Genomic DNA, 25,310 nt, shown 5'->3' with positions numbered 1-25,310 from the left:
GTTAGCGTGTTATACTTGTGAATTACCGACCCATTCGACTTGTGTAGTGTCGTGTGGATTCGTTGGCTGTGAATTTATCATAATGGGTCCACACGGAGCTGAGTTGGATGTTAATTTCCTAAACGACTCTTAAACGCGCGTGTTAGTATCACCTAGTGCTTCCGGGGGTAATTTGGGATTTCTTTGTTACCGGGAGTATCTAAGGGTCGTATTAGTGAATGTCAGGCCCCTGGGGCTGTTATGATTGAGTTTGATGAGGTCGAGGCTTTAGGTAACTCGAACCATGGTAGAACGCCTCGTAGGATAAACGAGTCCTCTCAATGTCATTAGTAATGATTGTATATAAACCGACAGGAGTTTGAGTTGTGGGGCTACTTAGGGATTCTCTAGCTCATTGTGAATACGTGTCTTGTGTCAAGTGAGTTCATGATGCCCCTTTTCACTCTTTTTATGTTTTTGGGCTAGCATGCACACCTAAGCGATTTTGCTTGACGAACCGTTTAAATTATTTTTATGGGCTTACTTGTATTGGGTAGGCCTTGGGATGATATTATTGTATGATGTAAGTATGTTTGTATATATATTATTGTATGGCCAATAATTGGCGATGTTTAGTAGTCGTTATCGACTACGGATGTTTACGTATGCCTACTTCGTGTTTGCATATGTTGGATGAGATGTTACGTGTTTGGGTTGTACGTGTGCTCGACCCTGATGTTATTACTTGGATGATATATATGTAGGGATATAATTATAAGGATGTTTATATATATAATGATGGTTTCTTATTGTTGATGATGGCCTAACTGTTATATACCGGTTATTTTAAAACTCTTGGAATGACTATTATGATTATTATTATTATAGATGTTAATTAATAAAACTTGAACTCACTCAGCTCAAGCTGACTTTGTGTGCATGCTAGTGTGAGTTTCAGGTTAGGAGGAGGATGCATTACCGCTTGGACGTGCACGAAGCTACTTGGACGGTGGAGGGCATACTTAGTCGGAAGTTTTAATAATACTAAACACTTTTCTTTTAACGTTTTATTAAATATATTTCAATTTTGGTTTCAGAACATGTTTTATTAATTATGATTTTCTGCTAAATTATACTCTGATTTGTTATTTTAATGGAATGAACTGTCTTTGAGTTTAAGTATTTTGTAAGTATTTTGTATGAATACCAACTGTAGGATTCCCGGGACTCGGGGTCTTACAATAGAGTTGTTATGATTGAAAGAACTTAAGTTCAACTAGGAGTTGACAACCGGTCATGGTAATGGGGTCAAAATAACTTATAGTCGGATCGTACAGGACACAGTTCCGATTTACAGCGAATTCATAAAGTTTCGCATATAGACTATGGTCAGAGGTCTTGCCACAAGACTATAGAGAAGTTTTTAATCCAGATGGTTTTCTTAACAAATTTCGGATGATAGTCTTTAGTCCCTGAAACACTTGTCTGAGTGAAACTAAAATGCTAAATTTTATCAATGATAGCCCAACATGTCTGTTGTAATCTTCAATCGTATAGTAGCTTCTATCAGTTGCCAAACACGTTTAACGATGCTAACTAGTTGTTGAATGGGTTATGAGAGCTTGTATCGAAAGTGGAAACTCGGTCTTGATATTCAAGAACTAATATGTTTTACCCACACACTAGGATTTACCAGGACGCACATGCACCACAAATTATTATTACGTGTGCACCCTTAATGATAATTTGGTTTGAATACTCACCCTAATTCCTCCTATCGTATGTTAAATTGTCCCACATATTGGATTACCAAGAATAAAATGCTACTAACAGTGGAAAGGTCAGCAAAAGATTAATTTTTGATCATTCGTTGATCAGTTGAGAGTTTCACCTGAAACGGTGGTTGGAAAGCAGTTGATCCAAGTATTCACCCAAGTCAAAACACACTAAAAGAGTTCTAACTTACTGATTATAGATGAATACATGTTCGTAAAACAAACATGCACAAGAAGTATGACTTCAAGGGATGAATCATGTTTATTAATATAAGCTACTAGGAATAATGTAAAGTAATCATTCCACCATCTGAGTCAGAATAGAGTTCGAGTATGCAATCAGAAAAGCATTTTCAATGGCGAGGTCAATCTATCCACCCAAAAGTATCGACCATTGATGTAAGCTTGCAGCTCAGGAAAGTGATGACATCTCTATGCCAATGGATTTCTGTAAGAGTGCATTCAAGGATCTGCCACAATGCGGTGTGTCTCACATGAGACCCACAGGATCAATCTGAAATTAGAGTAAGGCTAGAGATTTCAATGTATGTAGAGAAGGGACTCACTTCCGACGAACCCAATCCTCGATGAGATTATGCCCGATTGGTGTTGCCCCCAACAAGGGCCTAAGACGACTCGTCATTCTCAACGATGACGTTGTTATGTGCAAGTCGATATCTTCCTCGGCTCCAATGGTGTTAGAGGGGGTGTAGATACTGATGTGACAACATGATTGATGTGCTCCTCGACCGAGGAAAATGTGATGGGTGATGTCAACATACCCGCAATGTGTTGAAATGTTTTGTTGTTATGTACGTGTGTACCAAAAGTACAAGAAATGTGTATATATATGCTGGATTATCTATGTTAGCCATGTACGAGTGTATGTTTAAGTGCGAAACTAATGCGGTGCAAATACTACGTCTATACATAAGTAGTGCATGCATGAGTGAAATGTACGTCTAGGTTTGCAAGTTGCAAAAACTGACACGAAGCTTTGAAAACAGTTATAGAATGATTTTTGAAAACAAAGCAAGTTCACTATAACCAGTGGTTCTGATACCAATCTGTCACACCCTCAATTTTCGACTAACGGAGTTTTACCGCAAGGTGTGTGACATACTAGGATCTAGCCACATGTCATACTAAACAACCATTTATTAAAGTAAAACCCTCGTTAATTGTTACTCGTTAAGTCAAGAAAACATTTTTATAACATGTTGTTGAGTTTGTGGAAACGTAAAAACTAGTAATAGTTCAAAACCGCAAGATTACAATTTAGACTCCCAAGCACTAGAATTCATGTAACCAATCAAGTTTGGCTGCAAAATAAAAGCCATACAACCACGACGCAGTCCTAACTACTGATGTGCACCTTAGTGACATGAGAAAGCAATGCTAAAAAGTGTCAACACAATGATTGGTGAGTTCATAGGTTTGTATTCAAAACAAGTTCGTTAAGCAAGTAGATAATGTAAGCGTTGTCTTATCACTCGTTAATTACGCTAGTATTCATGATACAATAGTGTAGTGTCCATTGCGACAGAACCTGACATGTTCATTTGTGCCTCAAGTGTGTTTAGGTCAACGTTACACCCGTCCAGCCTCTAGTCGAGTTTTAGCGCATGTGGGGTTTGTCAAACCTAGTAGTACTACTTACATTACCCCACCAGGTAACCTTACTTAACGGTCCAATGTGTGAGAGGACTTACAGTTTACAAACCACTATCTATACATGTGATAATGACAATCCACAAGATCCAAAAATAGTTTGAGCATGCTTTCTCCCCCAAAAGGTGTAAGTAAAAGAGTGGGGCCGTGAAACTCACCTTGAAAGCATTTAAAAGAAAGTCAGCCGGTAAGCAAAAAGTTCCGTACAAGTGCCCTAAAGTGTACAAGTACGTAAGTAATGTGTAGTGGTTCCTAACACCCCTAGTATCCAAACAACCCCATTGTTTAATGATGTTAAACCAACGTTTGACTTTTGTTGACTTTGACCAAGGATTGACTTTTTGTTGACCTTTGACCCAAAGGTCCAACTTTGTTGACCTTTGACCACAAGGTCCAACTTGGTAGACCTTTGACCACAAGGTCCAACTTGGTTGACCTTAAACCACAAGGTCCAACTTTGTTGACCGTTGACCAAAATGTTTGACCGAATTTGGCCGAGTGACCCGATGAACCGTTGGTGACTTATGATCAATTATGTTAACTTATAATTTCTTTGCACATTTCTAAACGTGTTTAATAATTAAGCACAACATGAACACATATTCGTTTTTCAAGTAGCCATTATGATCTATCCAAGCGTTTACCATAACCTAGCTCAACAAGTAAGACTAAACATTTAGTCGAAGTAGTTTATAATTGACAAATCAAGTTACAGTCATTCATCATAACAAATAATACATCATTGGTCATTTGACACAACAAATCTCACATAACACAAAGCTGAACTTTTCAAGGGAGATTCTAAGCTACAAAAACCTATTTTTCTACCTTATAAAAGCATGAAACTAAATTATCAAAATTTTCCAACATAAGGTTACAAGTCTTAGGTACACCACATATTTTTCTTGAAATTTTCCGATGAACCAAAAACGTCACAAAAATTCATACAAGACAGTAACCTATGTTCAGCTAATTTCATGTGCAACAAAAAGTAATAATCCATAAAAAATTCCATATTAGTCCAATTCATGCGACCAATTGGGTTTGATTCTTAACCCAACCCAAGACCTTCCAGAAGTGGAATCGAACAAATTCACTTAGCCAAACTCAAGTTATATTATTAACAACTTAGACCAGAATATTAATCATCTAGGCAGCCTGGACATACGAATTTGTAAAATCATAAAAAGTAGTAAATCCAAGTCCAAAATTATGATTCTTGATTTTCTAGGAACTAGATTCAAAGTAGTAATTCATAGAATCAATAATTACTCAAAATCACCAATGAATCATTAATCATAATAAAGATACATATTTTATCCATTCATTACTGAAATATCTTGAGATCATTTTGGGGTTTTATGTAAATCCATACTCAACACAACAACAATGATCAACATAATCCAATCTTTCATCTTTTAACTTTTAATTGTAGTTTCATAGTTTACATCATCTGGATACTAAATCCCATAATCCCAACATGTAAATACGAGAGAACAATAACATAATCACATTCACTTGGATGATCGCAAACAAATAACAAGAATATCTACTTCCTTGATCCAATCAATACCAAAGTTCATGCAAATTGTGAATGTATGTGTTGTGCGCATAAATGCTACACTTAATGTTTTCTAATTCTTAATTCAACTTATACTAATTATAGATAAGATAAGTGTGACATGTAGCATTTTTTCATAATATGAACTCACTAGACATAAGCACATAACATGGGCACACAACATAGTACAACGTGTACCACATATAGAAAGTAAGGTTCACCCAGTAACGTACACTATCTTATACATTTAAATATATTATGATATTATTAATTGTAACTTGTTATTCTTATTAGACCACTAACGTTCATGGACAGACTCGTGTGTGTGACCACGTGGTACGTGACCTGCATGTGCATTTTCTAACGGAGTTAATGAAGATATATCAGAGTTTAGTTAACACTTAACATAGTAAACTTAGAAATGCCGGGTGTCACAGCAGGCATGGTCTTACTGTGAGGATCACCACTTCCGTTCCAAACACCAGAGAGAAGGAGTTTAACCGGTTTCATTTTTGGAGTGGTTCTATCTGCCCATAACAAAAATGGAAGTTCTTTAGCCCATTTTCTTTTCTTTGTCCCTAGTTTCCTTTTAGATTGTTGATGATGATCTTGTTTGAGGATTTTGCTTGTTTGCTGGCTTAGGGGGTGCACTGGTGTGGAAGTAATCATTTTTGTTCCCTAGGCCGCACAGAAGTCAACTGTTCTCTGGCCTATGAATTGTGAGCCATTATCACAAGTGATCTTCTCCGGGATCCGAAATCTGGTTAGTATATTGCTCTTGATGAAGGATATTACTTCATTTTATTTAACTTGAGCAAACGCTTCTGCTTCAATCCATTTGGAAAACTAATCAGTCATGGCAAACAAGAATACTTTTCCTCCTGGAGCCTTTTGTAGTTTACCTACCTATATCTATTCTCCATTTTATAAATGACCAAGAGGAATTTATCTGGTACATAAGTTCTGCTAGTTGGTGAAGGACGTTGCTATGTCTTTGGTAGGCATCACACTTTTGGGCATATGTCATTGCATTCTTCCTCATGGTTGGCCATAACAACCAATCCTGAGGATTTTGGAAAACAAAGATCGACCTCCAATGTGATTGCCACAATCACCTTCATGGATATCTTTCAAGACTTCTTGGATTTTGGGATCCTCCACAGATATTTAATATGGGCATGCAATAGATTTCCTATAGAAGATATCATGTAAGATAACAAATCGAGATACCTTCATATGAAAAGCTTTGGGACTATCGTCCTTAGGGATCTCATTATGTTGCAAAAACTTTTTGATAGTCTAGATTAAAGATTTCCGAATGGTTTTAGGATCCTGATCAGCATCATCTTCTGTGTTCACCACTTCTTTTCATTATACTTACGCATATCTATGACCGGATTCAGTATACGCATGATCGGAGTTTTTATCTTTGTTGGGATATTGAATGCTGGGCCAAGGTTTGCCAAAGCATCTGCTTCAGCGTTTTCCTCTCTTGGTACCTATTTAATGACAAAAGAATCAAATTTCTATGCCAGATTTTTAACTATATGGAGATATTAAGTTAGTTTCACACTTTTGACGGCATAGGAACTGCTGAAGTGATTAGCAAGCAACAAGGAATCCACAAATACATGAATACTTCTAATTTACAAATCTTTAGATAGTTGAAGGCCAATAATTAAAGCTTCATACTCAGCTTCATTGTTGGTGGCTTGGAAATTACATTTGATTGCCTGGGTTATTAAGTTCCCGTGTGGTAATTTTAGGATGATTCCCAGGCCTATCATTCTAGCATTTGAGGCCCCATCAATATATAATATCAATTTATCCTTATCTTGATCTAGTTTTTGAACCTCATGGTCAACCTCTAGTTGGATATAACTACTGAAATCAACCACAAAGTAAGCTAGAGCTTGGGGTTTAATTGCAGTTCTAGGCTCATAGACAAGATCATAAGCACTCAACTTAATAGACCACTTGGCCATCCTACCAGACATCTCGGGTTTTGTTAAAACATTTTTAATAGGATAATTAGTTTTAACATGAATAGTACGTGTATCAAAATAATGTCAACTTTGGTAGAGGCCATTATTAAAGCTAAAATTATTTTTTCTAAATGTGAATACCTAGTTTCAGCATCAAGTAGTCTTTTAATTACATAGTAGATAGAATGTTGTTGCCCTTCGTGATCCTTAATTAGCACGACGATCATGATTTCTCAGGATACTGAAAGATATAGGAGTAGTGGTTCACCATCTTTAGGCTTCATGAGTAGAGGTGTTGATGACATATATTTCTTCAAGTCTTTAAGCACTTTTTCATGCTTCTGTCCCCACTCAAACTTCTTGTTATTTTTCAGGATATCTAGCACTCTTTACATCTCTCTTAAGATCTTGAGATGAACCTATTGAGTGCTATTGTCCTTCCAGTTAATCTCTGGACATCCTTGACATTAACTGGTGCCTTTAGGTTAAGTGTGGTTTTAATATGTTCTGCACTTGCTTCTATTCCTCCTTTTGTGACTATGTATCCTAAGAACTTCCATGCCCCCACTCCAAAATGGCACTTGGATAGGTTCAACTTCATGTTATACTTGTCAAGGATATCGAAGGCTTATTGACGATCCCGGAGATGATCCCCAGTTTTCTTTGTTTTCACCACTATGTCATTAATGTAGACTTCCATGGTGTCCCCCAGCTTTTCTTTGAACATCATATTGACTAGCCTTTGATATGTTGCACCTGCATTTTTTAAACCAAAAGACATAGCAGTATAACAATCGATGCCTGTCAGGGTCATGAATGATGCATTTTCTTGATTCGATGGCTCCATTTGAATTTGTTGGAATCCTAAAGAAGCATCCACGAATGTCAGCATTTCATGCCCTGCAGTTGCATCCACTATTAAATCTATATACGGTAGAGGGAAAGGATCATTAGGACAAGCCTTGTTGAGGTATATGTAGTCAACACAAACTCTCCTCTTGCTTTTCGTCTTTTGTACCACCACCACATGAGCTATCCATCTTGGTAATTTTACTTCCCAGATCATCCCTGCCTTCAATAGTCTTTCAAATTCTTCTTGGATGATAGTGTTCCTCTCTGGTGCAAACTGATGTTCGGTTTATTTGTATATAGTTTGGTTTGTTAATTTCGTTGTTTCCTTAAAACCCATGTTTTTCTCTTCTCCTCTCTTCATTTCTCTCCATGAAAAAATCTCGGGCACACAAATTTTTTTCTTTTCATTCCAAATCATTTCTCTTCTCTCCTTAACTACAACTCTGGAACAAAGTGTTAGTGATGTTGGACAAGTTTTCTTTTCTTTTTATATCCATATGGGATGATTCCAGTTTCTTCTCCCACCAATGTGAGACAAACCCATCTTCTTATTTCTTCAAGGTGGAATACAACTACTTTCTTATTTTCCTTTCTTTGTCACATATTTTGGAATTATTTTCGGGTCCCTCATCTTTTCTAAGTTGTCAAATTTGGACCAAAATTTTGGGGATGTTACCATGTATCGGCCGATATTACCGTGTCCGAGTTAATGTCCAAGCCCAAATGACACAAGCACCCATTTAACACCCCGGCTAAAGTGGAAACGCCTGAGTGTGAAGTACAGATTGCTTAAACACATGTGACACTATTAGGTGACCATAATAACATTATTTCATTTAAATCTTCATGTAACACAAGTTTATCAAATAATACAAGTTTTAGCAAATAAATAAACAAAGGATAAGTTGTTTCTTTGAATATCCTATAGGCATGTTATGTGTTTTCTAACTTTCATCATTGTATCTTTACACCTGTAACATATGTATAAAATAAAGTCAGCTACGAGCATAGCTGGTGAGATTCTCACAGTTTGATATAATACGTAAAAATCATACAATTCATGGACAAGTGATAAACGAGCAAGTAAAGTCCTTTCCAGTTCGTATCAACCAACGTACTCGGGTAATCACGCAAGTAAGGTCCTTTCCAGTTAGCAACAACCAATGTACTCGGATAATGAGGCCCTTTTCCACTCGATACAAATGGACCTAAGTGCAAAGGGGGGCGTATGATCATACTTATTAAGGCTACCACGTGGAAGTAAATTCGAGCAAGTAATCAAGTAACACACAAGTCCATATAGTGAATTGCAGTTTGTAAGCAAAATCGTAATACTTTGAATTTGTAATAAGATACATATGTTACCCCAAAATATGAAAACGTTTAAAAAGGGGTTGCGAGAAACTCACCTTGAAATTGAAGATCAACTTGAAATGAAAAGCGAAAGCGCGCTAACGAAACCAAAGCAAATGAACTTCAAGAATTATAATTAAAACAAAAACAAAATCCAACTAACGGGATTATAAAAGTTAAACAATTTGGTTTTAGGAATTTTGCATTATTTTAATATATATTTTATTATGTTATTAATATTAGTTTTTAACACTAATATACGAGTTACAATATTACGAAGTACGGATCTTAAATGGAAGATTTTATCTCGAACAACTATTTATATTAACGAATTAAAGCTAGCAAATTATAATTCTAACGGATTAAAGTTTAACGAATTATAAAACTAACTTAACGGATTACGGTTTACGAAAATAAGTTAATGAATGAAGTTATATTAACGGGTTAACAATTTATCAATATTTTAATATTATCTTAATTACAAGATTAATACTAAGTTTGAATATTACAACGTTTAAGGAATTTTGGTGTTAACGGTATATTTTATTTTTAACAAAAAGAAGTGTTAATGAATTATAAAGTTTACGAATGATAACTAAATATATAAATGCTAAACGAGTTTAAAACAAACTTGATGGGTTTTGAAAGTATGGTTCTTAAGTAAAATTGATAAGTATAAATGTATGATTGATTTCAAGTGATTAAAATAATTTTATTTGATTTTAAATGATTTATAAAAATATATATAGTTTATAATAATTACTAAAATGGTTTAGAAAAAATATATAAACTGTTGCAATGACCCGGGTTCTAACCCGGGTCCTCATGGTCACACCCATATAAATTAACCCACTGGACTAGCATGATTGTTGTTTAAAAGAATGAAAAATAATTTATTTAAACTATCCTTAATGTTCATCTTCCTCCTATAAACCCAAGAATTTATTCTCACAACTGGTTCCATGTTTGATCAATTAAGGTTAGGGCTTTTGTTTATCGGCTCAAAACTAAACCAAAGCATATAAAAATTACCTTCAAGTGTTACGGATTGGTGACGAACCGAGGTTTGGCCGGAGACGGGTTTTAACGAGAGCTTTCAAGATCAGTGTGTGCATTTCAGATGGATTTGATGTTTGGGACGAGTTTAGATAATGATTTAGGGTCTATTTATACTTGTAATTGGAGCGTGTATCAATTAATGCTCGTTATTTTGTTTTATAATTTTTCCGGCCATTACGACGGTGACTACGGCGTGAATATCGGACATTTTGACACAATTAAACTGTTAATTAAGATTTGATATCGAAGTCTAAACAAGTTATAGTTAACTAATTGGTCAAAAAGCGAGTTTAGATGGTATTTTATGTCCTCGCCCGGCACCGGAATTCCGGTCGCCGGTTTTCTCATCGGAAAAACGTGGCTATAGGATCCTTTCTTTATTAATATGTTATATTTAATCCAATTTACACTATTAGTCTTTCAAGTTTCAGAATTCTTTCAAGTTATATTATAATAAACTAAATTAATATATAATTACAAATTAAACCTTTAACTTTGAGAAAAGTTGGAAATGTAATAAACGTTAGAAAAGTTATAAAGTCTTGATATTATCATATTATACCTGAATAGCTCGCAAGTCCATTAGATTTAATAAAACTCTAAACTCGAGGTTTCGATAATCGATCAAATGAAAATAAAGCGAACGAACAATAACTTAAATCCTTGTAAATATTATCTTAACAATGAACGTCAACACAAATAAAATGAAACGATGAAACGTGTCGGTTTAACAAATACAAATCCAAATACAAATGAAATTGATGAATGACACATAAAATACATGCAATGAAACTTGATATATATATATATATATATATATATATATATATATTAATAAATAAAACCGAAAATTTAAAACGGGTTGGGCTTTCGGATTTGAAAATTAACGGATGTTACAGGATTCACAACTTTTAGAAATTTCGTCCCGAAATTAATTTAAAAAAATAAAATTTTAAAAGAAAGCAACTCGTACAAAGAATTGTTAAAATGTTTTAAAAAAAAATTTTACAAATACATAATTAAATAAAAACAATAACGTCGATCTTTGAATGGCCCGAAAGACGCCACAAATGGTAATATGGTAATGACACTTATATATAGGATGTACAAGCGGCGTATCTCATGCCCTTATCATACTGCATTTGTCCCGTCTTTCAAAATCATTCCAAGTTTCTAGTTGTTACACACAACGTACTTATTATGTCTTTCATGCGAGGACTTGGATAATTACGTGTCGACCCATAATTACCTTTATCGTCGGATGGTCCACATGATCCATCCCATTGTATGGGTTTTGAGATATAAATAAATTTTTATATAAAAACTTGGAATTCAAGAACGATGAACTAATCAAAATTAGCAAAATGCATAAACAAATTCTCGAGATCAAGGATAAAGAAAAACATTAGGTCCAACTAAATGAAATTGTTAAAGTTTTAAACGATACAAATGATGTTATCAAACTTATAACGAAATGAGTGAAACCCTCGAGTAGTACGAAATAAATAGAATAACGAATGGAACAATGGGAGTCATGAACATCTCAATAAATGAAATAATGGTGTTGAGAATAACAGGGTAATTAAACGTGGCATTAAGACAACAACATACAAACACGAAAGTCGGTAAAGCATTGGGTTTATGAATAGATAACGAAATTTTAATAATAGAATCGAGTAAGTTCTTGGAGTCAATAATGACTTGTTAAAAAAGTCAAAATTTTTAATAAAGAAAGTGTCAACGTGAATAAGGGCAACATTGGAATTAAGAATAAATAAATAAGTGTATCTTCGAGATCAAAGTACAACTTTGGTCTCAAATTGATAAAACATCGATAATAAAATAACTAAAACTTCAAAATCACAGTAGAACCTTGGTCAAAGTTGATGAAACATTGAAATCAAGAATGTAAAGTGATTCGAATAAAACATTGAGCAGATCTGCTAATCAAGCAATCAAAACAATTTGTGTAATAATAACAAACTCAAAATGTACAATAACATGCTCATAGTCGCAACTTTCACTAAACGATTATGTTTATGGGAAATCAATTATAGACCACGAGATTGAAATAACAAAGTAAACCGATTCGAAATGCAACTGTGAATGGAATTAGTTCACTAATTAACGTATAACCAAACTCTATATTAACTTAGTAAACAATCTTTGAAAGAAATCAACACATAAAATTATTTCGATAATGTCTAAACAGACTAATAACAATATATATACATATACATATGAATATGTAATAAAGAAAAACAAAATGTATTTTGCGATGCTTGTCTTCCTGAAGACTGGTCGTGGTATGAAAGTTGTTATGGGCACGGTGGTATGGTTTATTAACCCGAAGCTTATTGGCGTTGACAAAGGAGGGAAAAGAAATGATTCATGATATTGTTTGTGAAAATCGTTTGTAATAAAACTGAAAAGAAATTTATGATAATAATTTTGCATATATACTTAGCTAATTAGAAAACTTTGGAAAACTTTCGATGTAAAGGATTTCCCGGTTGAGTGACGTTTTAGGAAAATAGAGGTCGCTAGATAAAGTAACTCGTTGATGGTAATATATTAGCCTCACGGCTTAATAATTGTTTAAAGCGAAATAATTTATTTTATTTTAATGGTTTTATTGGACTAGTAGCAGTAGCAGTAGCAGTAGCAGTAGTAGTAATGGCATTAATAATATTAGGGTAATAATAATAATAAGGTATTGATAGTAATAATAATAATAGTGATAAAAATGAATCATTGAATTTTTGTAAAGTTCTTTTGATGCAAAAGCTACTTGAATATATTTTGTATAACATAATATATACTTATTAATGATAATAAAGATTTGAAATTTCACGAAAAAGAATGTTTGTAAAAGGACTAAATGTGGAAAAGAGTGCAAGATTAATAACAGGTTTGAAAATGCGAAGTATTGAAGTCAAAATCAACTAAACCCTTGAGAGGTCAAGGAACGCGGGGTAAGGTTTTGTGTGACGGAAAAAAGTTAAGCCTTATAACGGGTGTGCTCGGGTTATTATCATGGTAGCAGGCTTGAAGCATTAGTCTAAGGCAGAGCAAAAGGTTGGGTAATAGGTCGTGAGAATAAATGTGTAGTGTTGAGCTTGTATAGTTATGAGGCAGAAGTTGATGAGTTGTCCGAAATTATCACAGCTTAGAGTATTTCGACATTGCGGTAGCGGAGTGGGGGAATCGTCTGTGCTATACAAAGAGTGGGTTCTCGAGTAAATATCTTGGTTGGGTTGGGTTTGAGTATCCAAGGATTAGGTTGGAATTTACTTAGGTATAGCCTTGAGGAGGTTTGAATGTATTTTTTGTGGTTGGTAAGGGTATCTTTGTTTGTCATGGTCGGGATTGCGATGGTCAAATGCTTAATAATTTGGGTTGTCATTTTGTGTGTTGAGTTTCGAGAGAAGTGTCGAGGAGAACGAGAAGGCATGAAGTGTAAACAATTCACATGACATTGGACGTAAATATGAAATTCATAGCAAAATCAAAAGAAACGTTATATAAAAGATTCCTAAAATAGGAATCCATCTATAAATATGTAAATAAATAAATAAGTACAATCGAATGAAACGAGATTTGAAATCAAAATCGAAGTGCTAATGAGTCAGTAGTGATCTCGTAAGTAAAAATATATCAAATTTTGAAATAAAAACACGGAATTAATACAAACCTAATATGAGCAATGAAATCGAATTGAAAATCGAGTGTTTATATACCACCATAACTTTTCGAATTTTCAATTAAAACTATAATAAAAATTATATAAAGAAAACGAATTGAAAATCAACAATTCATGTATCACCATGACTTTTCGAAATCACAATTTAAAACACACGAGAAAACGAGTATTGAAAAATCGACTATTCATGTATCAACATGACTTTTTGAATTCTCAATTTAAAACACACGAGAAAATGAGTATTGAAAAATCTACTATTCATGTATCACCATGATCTTTCGAATTTTTCAAATTATAATAATAACTAGATTTATAAATTAAGAAAACGGGTTGAAATTCAACAATTTATTTACTAGCATGACTTTTAGAAATTTCAATGAATATAAACACAGAAAACGAATTGAAACTCGAGTATTCACATCTCCCAATGACTTGTCAAAACCACAATATAAACGATTTAGTATTCGGAATCACACGTTGTATGAATCATCATATTTTGTATGTTTCAAAAAAAAATAAAAAAAATGTGTAATCAAATCGAACTGAAAGTTGGGTATTCATGTATCACCACGACTTGACAGACTTTCAGTTAAAACGCATAAATCAAAATTCGTAATCAAATCAAACCAAAATCTGGTTATTCGTGTATCACCACGACGTGTCAGACTTTTAGTTAAAACACATTGTAAAACATTGAGGGTCGGATTCACACGTCGCATGAACCACCATGGCTTGTGTGACATCCTATGGAGTGCAACCATATCCTTATCACAAAGGGGACATGGTCTTTAAGAATATGAACTATCGGAACACCGAATTTGAAAATTGCTTGAAATTGCTTTTGAGAAAACTTGTTTTAGGCCTAAGCCTTGGACTTTTGTGTGTGCACTTGTGTTCATGAGGCGTTAACGAAATCAGCAGTACAGTAATATAGTAATAGTAAGTGTGTTTAAACAATCAAGTAGAGGCTCACATAATTCTATCATGCAACCTAGACATTTAACAAATAAGCTATAGCTACCTAGAAAACTACGTCTAATGTCCTATCTTATAGCCACGGCTCTGATACCAATCTGTAACACCCCGGCTAAAGCGGAAACGCCTAAGTGTGACGTACAGATTGCTCAAACACACGTGACACTATTAGGTGACCATAATAACATTATTTCAATTAAATCTTCATTTAACACAAGTTTATCAAATAATACAAGTTGTAACAAATAAATAAACAAAGGATAAGTTGTTTCTTTGAATATCCTATCGACATGCTATGTGTCTTCTAACTTTCATCCAAGTATCTTTACACCTGCAACATATGTATAAAATAAAGTCAGCTACGAGCATAGCTGGTGAGATTCCCACAGTTTGATATAATACGTAAAAATCATACAATTCATGGACAAGTGATAAACGAGCAAGTAAAGTCCTTTCCAGTTGGTATCAACCAACGTACTCGGGTAATCGCGCAAGTAAGGTCCTTTCCAGTTGGTAACAACCAACGTACTCGGATAATGAGGCCATTTTCCACTCGATACAAATGGACCTGATTACAAAGGGGGGCGTATGATCATACTTATTGAGGCTACCATGTGCAATTAAATTCGAGCAAGTAATCAAGTAACACACAAGTCCATATAGTGAATTGCAGTTTGTAATCGAAATCGTAATACTTTGAATTTGTAATAAGATACATATGCTACCCCAAAATATGAAAAATTTTAAAAAGGGGTTGTGAGAAACTCACCTTGAAATTGAAGATCAACTTGAAATGAAAAGCGAAAGCGCGTTAACGAAGCCGAAGCAAATTGTAATGTCCGTTAATTTCCATAACAGGGTTTTGACTTGTAGAGTTGTGTGTATCTTCCGGGCTTGAGCCGGCATGCGTCGAGGACCTTCTCGTCATCCCTGTAAGTTAAATATATTAATTTCCATTCCAAGTTGTTGCACCTTTCATAGTTGAGGGTCTAGAGCATAACTTGTATTATATCATAACAAAACCCTAATTCCCCCTATTCCCTTACAGCCGATCGAACCTAGCAGCTCCCAAACTCCATTTTTTTCTTTTTCCAGCCAATTCCAAGGTGTCAAACTCTAATTCAAGGTCATTTCTATCTTAGTTTAACTCTTTTTCATCATTAAACCCTTTGTTGAACACGTTAGGGTTGAGTTTTGATTATAACAATTCATGACAGATTCGTACTCGTCTAATGCTCGGTCTATAACTCGATGAAAATTTATTGTTTTTGATCGATTCGTGATTCTATAATGTTATACTTTGAGTCTAGTTTCCAGAAAGGTATAATATGTAATTTTTGAACGAGATTTGAATGGTTTTTATGATTTTATAAGATCGAGTGTCAAAGCTGATGCGGGATGACGGATTCTAGTCTGTCTTTCCGACATCATAACTCTTTTTCGACAAGTCCAAATTGGTTGGTTATACTTCTGGAAGTTAATATTTTTAGTTAGGAACCAAACCCAATTGGAATCATTTAATTTGGTTGGGTAATGACTTTTATAAAAATAAAACCATTTTATTGCGCACTGAAATAGCTGAATGTACCTTTCTGTGTTGGAGGAATTTGTATGATTTTTATGTGCACTAGAAATATAAAATAAAAATATCTTTATAAGCCTAAGACATTTATTAAACTCCGGTTAAAATTTCATAATTTATTTCTATGGTTTTCCTATGTAATAAAATACATCTTTGCATACTAAAATCTGCATGTTATACTCGTTATTGATCGATACGTTTGTTTTAGGCTTAACCAGTGGCTGCCCCTTTTGAGCATCTATCGGGGCTGTTTTAATTGAAGTTCTTGATCCATCATCTACCTAGGTATGTCTTGTACATCATACTTTTGTATTAAAAGCTTTGGCATTCGTTAGAATGATCTATTGTTGATAATGTGAAAACTAGGTTTTGGTTGTCTAGTTTGCTAATTGTTGTATCTAGCGCGTTGTTTGAGAGGATTAACAACCAATTCAAATTGTGTAGCCTTGGTATGTTATACGGGCTGTGAAAAACTAAATTTTTATGTTAATGGGCCTGAATTGGTTGTCGGTTACTCAAACGGGTCGGTACAATGCAAATTCGTGTTTATTGGTAGTTTGTGCGTTGTGCTTGCGAATTACCGACCCATCCAACTCGTGTAGTGTCGTGTGGACTTGTTGGCTGTGATTTTATTAAATTTGGTCCACACATGGCTGATTTGGATGTTAAGTGCCAAAACAACTCTTAAACGCGCATATTCGCCTCACCTAGCACTTCTGGGGGTAAGGTGGAAATTCTCTACTCTCGGGTTTTTCCTAAGGGTGGCTTTGGTTAATACAAGGCCCTGGGGGTTGTTTTAAATGAATTTGGCGAGGTTGAGGCGTTAGGTAGATCAAAACTTATTAGAACGCCTCGTAGGATAAACAAGTCGATTCGGTACCGTTAGTAATTATTGTTCGTAATCCTACAGGCTTTTGAGTTGTGGGAGTATTTAAGGGTCCTCTAGCCCGTTGTGATTGTGTGCCTCATGTCAGGTGATTTCATGATGCCCCTTTTTCACTCTTTTCAAGTTTTGGGCTGGCATACACACCCTATTAAAATTTTACCCGATTTTACTCGTTTAAACTAATTGGATGGTATTACAAGGCCTTACTTGTGTTTGCAGGTTCATGAAAATATGTGTGAATTATATTCTATACCTTAGGATATTTGAGACTCGTTTATGGTCATATATTCCTTAAGGTTTATATATTACTTATGGCCTAGGCTCATGGATATAGGCTTACTTGTATCATAGCATGTCTTAAGATGATATTTGTGTATGTATACGCATGTGTTACTTTATTGTAACGCCCGTTAATTTCCGGCAAAAGGTTTAATCTTGTAGTGTTATGTACACCTTTCGGGCTTGACCCGGCATTCTCTCGGGAGCTCCTTGCAAACCTCGTAAATGTTCTCACTTAACTTTCCACCCAAGTTGCTACATACTTCAATTTGGAGGGACTTGGATGTAACTATTTTATATCATAAAACAAAAGAAAACTCAAACCCTAAACCTATTTGCAGCCGTCGGACCTGGATCCCCCCCCCCCCCGCTCGTTTTTCTTCTGCCCGGACAAGTTTCAGCCGTGAAAACTTCAATTCAAGGTCGGTTTTATGATTCCCCATGTCTTTTACACCTTAATTGATCATATTAACGCGCTTATTGGTCGTTAAGATTGAGTTTTGATGATAACAGTTTGCTGACAGATTCGTATAGGTTTATTGTAGGGTCTGTAAAGCGATGTTAATCCACTGTTTTTGATCGATTCTTGATTCCATGATGTTCTACTTTGAGTATAGTTTCCAGAAAGGTATAATACGTAATTTTTGGACGAGATTTGAATAGTTTTTATGAATTTATAAAATCGAGTGTCAAAGCTGATGCGGGATGACGGATTCTGGTCTGTCTTCCCGACATCATAACCTTTTTTCGACAAGTCCAAATTGGTTGGTTCCACTTCTGAGAGTTAGTGTTTTGAGTTAGGAACCAAACCCAATTGGAATCGTTTAATTTGGTTCGGTAATGAATTTTATAAAAATAAAACCATTTTGTTGCGCGCTGAAATAGCTGCACATACCTTTCTGTATTGGAAGAATTTTTATGATTTTTGGGTCTAATAGAAAAATATAATAAAAATATTATTATAAACCTAAAATATTTATTAAAGTCTGGTAAAAATTTAATAATTTAATTCAAAGGTTATCCTATTTAATTAAATGCATCTTCGCATGCTAAAATCTGCACGTTTTACTCGTTATTAATCAACAAGTTCGTTTTAGGCTTAATCGGTGGTTTTGGTTAGTTGAAAGGTTTTAGGGGCCTCGGGCCAAGTGTTGGACCTCGGGCCAAGTGTTGGGCCTTGGGCCAAGTGGTTGGGCCTTGGGCCAAGTTTTAGGCCTAAGGCCAAGTGGTTGGGCCTCAGGCCAAGTGTTGGGCCATGCGCCAAGTGGTTGGGCATCGGGCCAAGTTGTTGGGCCTTGGGCCAAAGTTTTGGGCCTTGGGCCAATTTTTTGTGGCCTTGGGCCTAAGTGTTGGGCTTGGGCGGCCCATTAGGCAAGTGTGTCCTTGCGGTCTAGATTAGTAACGCGTTGTGTATAATTTACAGGCCCTTACTTGTGAGTGTGCACTTAGGGATTTTCTAGCTCGTTACAGGTGTTCGATCGATTCCAGGTGAGTTCATGATGCCCTTTTTACTCTTTTACGTTTTGGGCTAGCATACACACCGAAATACAATTTTAAACGATTTTACTCGTTACAGTGAATTGAATAGTTTTACATGGTCTCACTCGTGATGGTGCATTTTGAAAGCTATATTTGATTTATTTTATATGCCTTAGGATATTTTAGACTCATTCATGGTCTTGTGTCCTTAAGGTTACATACATTATTGATGGTCTAGACTCGAGGATATTAGTAGACTTGGCAGTAATTGAATATGAGTAAACCTATTTGTGTTTGCATGCACTGATGTTACGTGTTGGGTTGTACGTGTGCTCGACCCTGATGTTATTACTTGGATGAGATGTTACGTGTTTGGGTTGTACGTGTGCTCGACCCTGATGTTATTATTTGGACGGTATTTATAGGGATATAAATATATGGATGTATATAGATGTCTAAGTACGAATACTTAGTGTTGATGATGGCCTAACTGTTCGTATCCCGTATTATATTTTGAACTCTTGGAATGTTTTATAATCTAGTTTTTATATTTAAACTCTTGGAATGTTTTAAAATCTCGTTTTTATATTTAAACTCTTGGAATGTTTTATAATCTAGTTTTTATATTTAAACTCTTGGAATGTTTTATAATCCAGATTTTATATTTAAACTCTTGGAATGTTTTAAAATCTCGTTTTTATATTTAAACTCTTGGAATGTTTTATAATCTAGTTTTTATATTTAAACTCTTGGAATGTTTTATAATCCAGTATTTATATTTAAACTCTTGGAATGTTTCATAATCTCGTTTTTATATTTAAACTCTTGGAATGTTTTATAATCCAGTTTTTATATTTAAACTCTTGGAATGTTTTATAATCTCGTTTTTATATTTAAACTCTTGGAATGTTTTATAATCCAGTTTTTATATTTAAACTCTTGGAATGTTTTATAATCTCGTTTCTATATTTAAACTCTTTGAATGTTTTATAATCCCGTTTTGATATTTAAACTCTTGAAATGTTTTTAAACGAATTTATGTAGGCTTGCTAGCATAAGGTAGCCCTTGGGATGTTAAATATATATATATATATATATATATATATATATACACATTATTGCTTGGCCTATATTTGGCGATGTTGTAGTCGTTTCGACTACTGAATGTTGCATATGCCTACCTTATGTTGCATGCGCCGAATGTTACGTGTTTGGGTTGTACGTTTGCTCGACCCTGAATGTTTGTAGTTGTCTCGACTACTGAATGTTGCGTATGCCTACCTTGTGTTGCATGCGCCGAATGTTACGTGTTTGGGTTGTACGTTTGCTCGACCCTGAATGTTTGTAGTCGTCTCGACTACTGAATGTTGCGTATGCCTACCTTGTGTTGCATGCGCCGAATGTTACGTGTTTGGGTTGTACGTTTGCTCGACCCTGAATGTTTGTAGTCGTCTCGACTACTGAATGTTGCGTATGCCTACCTTGTGTTGCATGCGCCGAATGTTACGTGTTTGGGTTGTACGTTTGCTCGACCCTGATGTTTGTAGTCGTCTCGACTACTGAATGTTGCGTATGCCTACCTTGTGTTGCATGCGCCGAATGTTACGTGTTTGGGTTGTACGTTTGCTCGACCCTGATGTTGAGCCGTGATCGGGTCAAATATATTACTTGGGGAAGACCCGGGGTGAGGAGGCCCGTATCACGTGCTTGGATGTATGAACCGTGGTCGGGTTAAATATATTACTTGGGGAAGACCCGGGGTGAGGAGGCCCGTATCACGTGTTTGGATGTTAAACCGCGACTGAGTCAAATATATTACTTGGGGATGACCCAGGGTAAGGAGGCTCGTGTTGCGTGATTTTGTTTTATTAAACTGTGACCGAGTCAAATATATTACTTGGGGATGACCCGGGGTGAGGAGGCTCGTGTTGCATGATTTTAACGGTTTTGTTAAACCGCGGCCGGGTCAAATATATTACTCGGGGAAGATCCGGGGTGAGGAGGCCCATGCTGTGTGAAAAGATGTTTAATGTTTTATTCACTTATGATTTGGTTAAGAAAGGTTATTTATGATTTTATGGTCTCATGATTTTCCACTACATTTCATACTTATGGAATTTAAATTTTAATGAATGTCATTTATGAAAACTTGAACTCACTCAGCTCAAGCTGACTTTGTGTGTATGTTAGATTGACTTTCAGGTTGAGGATTAGAGATTTCCGTTGGACGTGCTAGAGACTACTCGGACGGTTGAAGGCACATCTAGTCGAAGAATTAATAACGCAAACTGTTTCTTTTAAATTATTACCATAGGTAGTTAAATTTTGATTTTGGTCACCTTCCCGGGTTTTGGGAATTTTGATGTTATCTATTCCGCTGTTTACTACTCTGAAACGATTTTAATGAGATGGAGATTTCAAATAAAACAAATATTTTATTTACAATTGATTTTGGATACCTGTACCCGTGTTTTGGGATTTTTAATACTTAAACTTTTCCGCTGTTATTTACTCTGAACTTGTTTTAAATACAAAGAATCGTTTGGTTTTAAATTTTTGTAAATTTGTGGATGTGATTACCAACTGTAGGATTCCCGGGATTCGGGGTCTTACATTTATAACCATAGGCTTACTTTCATTATGATATATTTTGGAGTGATATATATATATATATGTATATATATATATAGGGTAAGGTTAAAATGAAACCCACTTGAGTTGTAAAAACCCACGAAAATCCTATGTAACATCGTTTTTTTTTTTTTTTTGTTACATGTAATAATGTTGTAACATTTAATACAAGACATCGAAACATCAAAAAAAATGTTTTGCTACTTTTTAACATTTTTGTTACTAGTTTTTATATATGTTTTCAGGAGAGAGAAAAAGTTATATTTATATTTATATTTTTTATTCCCTTTAATTGTGGACCATAAGCTTTAAACATTAATTAAAAACATGTGGTTGAGAATATGTTTCTAGAGTTTTCACAACTGAAGTGGGTTTTCATTTTATACTTAGCCTATATATATATATATGTATATATATATATACACGCATGTTTATACATGCGTTACTTTATGGCCAATAATTGGCGATGTTAATTAGTCGTTATCGACTAACGATTTTTGCGTATGCCTACTTTATGTTTGCATACGGATGGATGGTGATCTTGGCCTGGCCAAACTATACTACTCAGGTTCTAAAATCCTGTGGCGGGCCCTGGAAAGCTCGTAAGAGGGGAGGCTCGTGTGGCATGATCACCATCGAATGGAATGTTACGTGTTTGGGTTGTACGTGTGCTCGACCCTGATGTTATTACTTGGATATTACGTGTTTGGGTTGTACGTGTGCTCGACCCTGATGTTATTACTTGGATGTTAAGCATGGGGATATAACTATATAGATATATAAATATGACTACTTATTGTTTATTATGGCCTAACTATCCAGATCCCGTTTTTATATTTAAACTCTTGGAATGGTTTATTTAAATGTCAATTATTAAAACTTGAACTCACTCAGCTCAAGCTGGCTTTATATGTATGTTAGTGTGAGTTTCAGGTTTAGAGGAGTATGCTTACCGCTTGGACGTGCTCGAGACTACTTGGACGGTTGAAGGCATATCAAGTCGGGGATTTCAATAATGAACACTGTTTCTTTTTAATTATTACTAGATATAACAAAAGTTTGTTTTGGGCATCATTCCCGGCTTTGGGGAAATTGTTTTAGTATTTGTGATTTTTCGCTAATTATATACTCTGAACATGTTTTAAAATAAATTTAATTTCTTTGGGTTTAAAATCACATTTTCACGGTATTGGAAATTTAGATATTCCTTATTCCGCTGTTTATTACTCTGAAACGATTTTAATAAGATGAAATTGTTTGGCTTTAAATTTTTGAGAATTTTTGGACATGATGACCAACTGTAGGATTCCCGGGATTCGGGGTCTTAAAATTGGTATCAGAGCCATGGTTCGAGGGATCCGAGCATTCTTGAATGCTTGGACTCGAACTGAAAAAGAAGGGACTAGAAATGCCAGCCGCGAGTAGCAGCACGCCAAGAGGTAAACTTTATAATTGTTTATTCATTTTATAAGCATTAGGGTACCATTATGTGCATACTTGTTTAAGTGTTAGATAGGATGCTAATATGGTTAGGGGCAGGGGGTGCTTAGGATGGGCGGGTAAAGTAAACGATTAATAACACTTGATCAACGTTATTAGCAGTTCACCATTGCCTTCCATGTTCTAAATGTTACCTGTGCTTGACTATGTTAGGGTTCTGTCTTTGTAGGGATAGGATATGGCTAATGCTCGTGTCGAGAGTGTTAAAGTTTCTCTCATTCGTTAAATTCTCCCGTTTATTTCTCTTCCTCTCAAAAGCCTTTGTGTGAAATAGTTTAGCTAGTCCCGTGTTTGATTTGACGATTGGGGTTGCCTAAATCTACACACGTTCCTGTGTAGCGGGATTCGGGGACGAATCCCATTTTTAGGAGGGTAGACTTGTGACGTGTGAAAAAAGTGTATATAATATTAATAACCAAGTTTTACCGAATTCACCTAAAACCCACACAATCGGCAAGTGTACCGGTCGTTATGTAGCTAGCAAGTAAGAATGGATATCGAACCTAGGACACTACGGGTAAACTCTAATTATTAAACCTAATTAATTACTTATCTAGACTCTCTTTTGATTTTTAGATTTTTTTTAAATACTGATTAAACAAATATTACTTAACTAATTAAAAACTAAACTAAAAATGAAACTTTATAAAAATTGGGTTTTAACCAAATGCGAGAAACGACTACCTAGGTAATGGAATCATACTAGTTAAATTAATAGTTAACGAACTTGACTTGGTTGAAAAACAATATCTAAAAAATATGACACTAAAGACAACTAAAGTACGCTAGATCGCCTCCCGGCCTCACCAACGACACCCTAGAACTCTAATGACATGTGAAGCTCAATTGTTAAAGGTTTGGATCACCTCCCGGTCTCACCTTACCTAATAATACTATGGTACCCCAAAACCCAAATCACCTCCCGGTCTCTTTGAATACAATATATATTAATATAAAGGAGGTATTTTTAATTAATTTGAACACAACTTGTATCACAATAATCTAAAGGGACCTAGGCTAACTCACTCCCGTGCAATTAGTACCCAAACCCGCAAAAGACAAAGATGACACAACACTAAATTGCCTCCCGGCCTCTCTAGAGATAGAATAATAAATTCTAATCCGCTCTCTATAATTACTCCTACGATTTTTTTGACCATAAATCGCAAACAAGTTGAAAACACAAAGTAGACAACCTAATCATGCATCTAACAATCACCAATGACTATCAAACACAAGTGGAATAATTATTAAAGCGAAAATCGGATTCAATTACGCATATATATCGTGAACAAACCAATTAAAAACTTTACCATAACACTAAATCAACCAACGTCAAATAAAAATTCGTAAAACCATCAATATAACATAGTGCTCAACCAAAACCTAGGTAGTTCAAAGTATTTAGCTACTCATAAAAAAATATGAAACAAGAACAAAACTAACGGACAGAAAAACTAAATTCATAATGATCATAAGAAATTCAAACCGAAAAAAATTATGGTTTGGCGGAGCCTTTTGATGACCAATTCTTCTTCCAATAAAAAAATTCTTAACAACTCCAAAAATAATTCTTTTGGTGAATAGGGGCCCGCACCAACAATATCAAGGCTTTTGTCTCGTTCCTTCTTTTCTTTCTTTTTTTATTGCTGTGAGATTTCAATCAAAGCCAACAACCCAGAAGCTGTTGACTCTGTTCTTCCTTTTGGCGGCTCTGCTTCCTCCGTATGATGTCTCTCATTTTCTTTATTTACTTTCTTTTTATAATAATAATAATAATATTAATCTTCTAGGTTTTCTTCTTCTAGCCCACAATAAAGCCTACGGCCCACGAACTAGTTAACAGCCCAAGAGTAATTCATGTTAGCTCCATCCATCTACAAGTCCAACCAGATAAGAAAATAAGTAAACCGTATTGATTCAAATAACTTAAGTTTAGGTTTCTTTCTTTTCTTTCTTTCTTTGTTTATACTTTATTTTAAATTACTTGAAAGCATGAATTATTGGCATTACGTAATGATGTGTTGTAAAACACTCGTA

The sequence above is a fragment of the Bidens hawaiensis genome, unplaced genomic scaffold (genome assembly GCF_021521415.1).
Source record: "Bidens hawaiensis isolate Kalapana, Puna unplaced genomic scaffold, B.hawaiensis_p1.1 tig00014906_1, whole genome shotgun sequence".
Lineage (NCBI taxonomy): Eukaryota > Viridiplantae > Streptophyta > Magnoliopsida > Asterales > Asteraceae > Bidens > Bidens hawaiensis.
Note: the sequence above shows the minus strand (reverse complement) of the source record.